Source organism: Perognathus longimembris, chromosome 13, assembly GCF_023159225.1.
Source record: "Perognathus longimembris pacificus isolate PPM17 chromosome 13, ASM2315922v1, whole genome shotgun sequence".
Lineage (NCBI taxonomy): Eukaryota > Metazoa > Chordata > Mammalia > Rodentia > Heteromyidae > Perognathus > Perognathus longimembris.
In genome coordinates, this window is record NC_063173.1 from 13,942,649 (window position 1) to 13,946,756 (window position 4,108).

Here is a 4,108-nt window from a genome sequence, read left to right on the forward strand (position 1 = left end):
ATTCCTGGTGTTCTGTTACAACCACAGTGACGATGGTTAATACATGCACTCTTCAAAATTGATAAAAGTAGATGTTTAGAACATTTTACTAGCACATACCAGTGATATACATTCACCCCATTCATCTCTCTTCCTCAAAGCACATAATAATTGTTCAAAGAGGTTTTGCAGTTGCACTTCACATATGTATATACTGTACTTAAATCACATTAGCCTCTCCATTATTCTCTTTCTCCATCCCCCACCCTCTATTATCCCATATCCTTTCCGTGAATACTGTTATGCCATCATAATATACATATGCATTGATTTTAATATTGCTTATTCTCCATCATTTTCCTATCCTGTTTCTTCTCTCCTGATCTCTCCAAATAGCCCCCTTCTTTTTTTTTTTAACTTTTTTTTTTTTTGCCAGTCCTGGGGCTTGGACTCAGGGCCTGAGCACTGTCCCTGGCTTCTTTTTGCTCAAGGATAGCACTCTGCCACTTGAACCACAGCGCCACTTCTGGTTGTTTTCTATATATGTAGTGCTGGGGAATTGAACCCAGGGCTTCATGTATACGAGGCAAGTGCTCTTGCCACTAGGCCATATCCCCACCCCAAATAGCCCCCTTCTTACTACCATGTTCTATTTGTGTGTGTATGTATGTGTGTGCACCTGTATAATCACATATTTATGTGAAACAGTAGTTTTTAAATATTCCTACCACAAGAGACAATAAGACCAGGCCCTGGTGTCTCACACTTTTAATCCTAGCTACTGAGGAGGCTGAGAGCATGATTGAGGTTCAAGGCCAGCCTGGGTAGAAAAGTTCACAAGACCCTATCTAAGACATAACAAGCCCAAAGCTGGGCTGCAAGTATGCTTCAAGTGGTATAGACTCAGAAGCACAAGGTGTTGAGTTCAAACACCAGTATCAAAAAAAGAATGAAGAAATCACACACACACACACACACACACACACACACACACACGAAGTAGCAGATGCATTAGATTATTCCACAAAGTATACATGTATAATGTATAATATCTCATTATACTCTTAATATATACAACTGACTCAATGAAAAACTAATTATAACTTAAAAATTAAATTTTAGAAATATAGTTCACAACAACAATAGAAACAGGGACTCATATATTTCTAGATATTTTTTCCCCTTCCTTTGGAGTCTACTGTCACAAGCGTGAAGTTGTCTTCAACAGGATTGGGGTTTAAAGGATTGTATTCTAGTTCTTCATTAATAGCTTCCTTGCAGTGTGCTTTGTAAAAGTTATCTGCACACAGCGGGATTCCATTTCTTCTTCTGGGAATGGGTCTCAGATGACTCCAGGCCCACTGGGTCTGGCTCTGCTCCTCCTACTCTCCCCACCTCCCATCTCATCCCCCCTCCCATCCCTCCCTCCACTGCAGCCTTAGTAACATTACTTCTGTCCTCCGTACCCATATGTCTTCCAAATAAACTAATTATTCTCTCTCTCTCTCTCTCACTCTGTGTGTGTGTGTGTGTGTGTGTGTGTGTGTGTGTGTGTGTGTGTGTGACAGTTCTGGGGTTTGAACTCAGGTTTTTCACTCAGGGATGGTGCTTTACCACTTGAGCCATGTCTCTACTTCTAGGTTTTTCCTGGAGATGAGAGTCTCTCAGATATGTCTGATGGGGCTTGGCCTGGAACCAGAATCTTCACATCTGAGCCTCCTGAGAATCTAGGATTACAGGTTTGAGCTACTGGCACCCTGCAGTAAATCATCTTTAAAGTAAGGTTTCCTGAAATAACTAGTTGTTAAATGGAGGATCACCTAAGAACTTGATAAACAAAGTAGATAATGAAAGATTAATGTGGTTCAGGTTCAAAGAAACAGAACCAAGACATTTCTTGTCACGTGTTTTGAGATGCACTCTATCAGTTTTTCAGAACCCAGGCCCTTGGGATAGAGTTGAAAGCCACTGGATCAATCAACTATCTGTGTTGCCTAATGTCCTACAATTATTCTTCTCAAATTTGTCTTGGATAACATGTCATATTATCTAAATTCGAGTGCCTATAAAATTCGGTGTCAGTTATTGAAAATGTGTTAGTCTGTTGTAGTGTTCCCAACCTTGTTTGTCAGCCTCGCTATTGATACATCTTGTCATTGATTCTTTCTGGTAACCAAGGAGTCCCACTCTGCAGAACAGAGTGCCACAAATTCTCCTAACCAGTGTGGTTATATTTTCACTCAATTGTCCAATTTGAGGTTACAATGGCAATTCCAGCCCTCCCCCCCCCCCCCCACCCACCAGATCTCCAACTGTGTGCAAGGGTTATGTTTTCCTAGCACTGCTTCTGCAGTTCACCTTCCTCCGGTCATTTAGAGCCCAGAAACTACTTTCTCCTCCCAGGACCATAGCCAGCGCTCCTGGCATTGGTACACATGCTAATGCTCTCACTCCTGTGAAAGCCTGCTGATAGAACTTGTGTCTAGCAGGCTTGGAAGAAAGGGGAGTCACATTTAAGGTATTTACACTGAAGCACAAAACATACATACAATAATCCGCATCAATTATTATCATAAATAACCTAAATATCCATCATTTGATCCCCTAAATTGTTTATTCATTTTTCACTCTTAGTCTCTCTTCATCAGTATCTCTACCTAAACACATTCTCTCATCACAGCTTTAAACCTTACTTTCCAATTTCTAGGGGCTGGGAATATGGCCTAGTGGCAAGTGTGCTTGCCTCATATACATGAAACCCTAGGTTCGATTCCCCAGCACCACATATATATCAAATGGCCATAAGTGGCGCTGTGGCTCAAGTGGCAGAGTGCTAGCCTTGAGCAAAAAGAAGCCAGGAACAGTGCTCAGGCCAGGCCCTGAGTCTAAGGCCCAGGACTGGCAAAAAAAAAAAATTCTAATGGATTTTTCTTTGCATTTAGAGTAACTGAACTCTGTTTTCAATTGTTTCCTCTTGATGGGGCCCCCTATCCAATGCTATGTTCCACAACAAGGTCAATCAAGGGTTTTTTGTTTGTTGGGGGTGGGGGGGAGTTGTTTTCAGTATATACATCGAACTATCTCTTTCATGTAGATCATTCCGCCTTTCTGCAACACGCCGATGGATTTAAAGCGCATGTGCATTTCATCCTGACCACATTTACCTACACTACACGTGGATCCTGGAACATCATTCCGTACTTTTGGTGGAAAACAAAACAATGATTTTTCTCCCTGATCTGCTTGGTCTTCACTCCGTAGACGATGGGGTTGAGCACGGGTGGGATAACCATGTAGAGGTTGACAAACAGGATGTGGAAAGTGCGGGGGACATTGTGCCCGAAGCGATGGGCAAGGATGGAGAAGAAGGCAGGTGTGTAAAACATGAGGATGACACAGACGTGGGAGCCGCAGGTGCATCTCGGGAAGGGAGGTGAAACACCGCACGGAGGATGAGGGTGGAGGAGACGGCGATGAGGACCACGTCTGGGACCACCGTCCTGATGGGAACGCAGAAGCCGTACCAGATGTTGATGGAGATGTCCACGCAGGCCAATCGGGCCACACCGATGTGCTCACAGTCCGTGTGGGGGACCATGCGGTTCCCGCAGAACGGGAGGCGAGGCTTGTCAGCAGGAATACATCCCTCAGGATGATGCAAAAGCTTCGGAAGGAGATGCCTGCCACCATCTTGATGATGGTCCTGGGAGTTACAATCGTGGTATACCGCCAAGGGGAACAGATGGCCACGTAGCGATCAAACGCCATGGCCATCAGAATGGCTGAATCCAGGACAAAGCTGTCGTGCAGGAAGAACATTGGCGTAAGGCACCCGGGGAATGTGATTTCTCGGGCGCCTAGCCAGAAGATACTGAGGGTTTTAGGCACGCCAGCCGTAGACAAGATGAGATCGGTAGTGGCCAGCAGGGAGAGAAAGAAGAACATGGGCTCGTGAAGGCTGCGCTCGCTCCACGGAGATGAGGTAGAGAAGGACACCATTTCCCAAGACTGCCACAGTATAGATCAGGCAGAAGGAAATCCCAATCCACACATGGAACTGCTCCAGGCCTGGGATCCCCACCAAAATGAAGAGCCCGGGGTTGTGAGCGCTCAGGTTTAAAGCCACCAT

The 4,108-nt window shown here is 44.7% G+C and overlaps 1 pseudogene; it reads right to left on the minus strand.

The window, feature by feature from the left end:
* Window positions 1-3,169: 3,169 nt before the first annotated feature.
* On the minus strand, window positions 3,170-4,108 carry LOC125361845 (annotated as a pseudogene).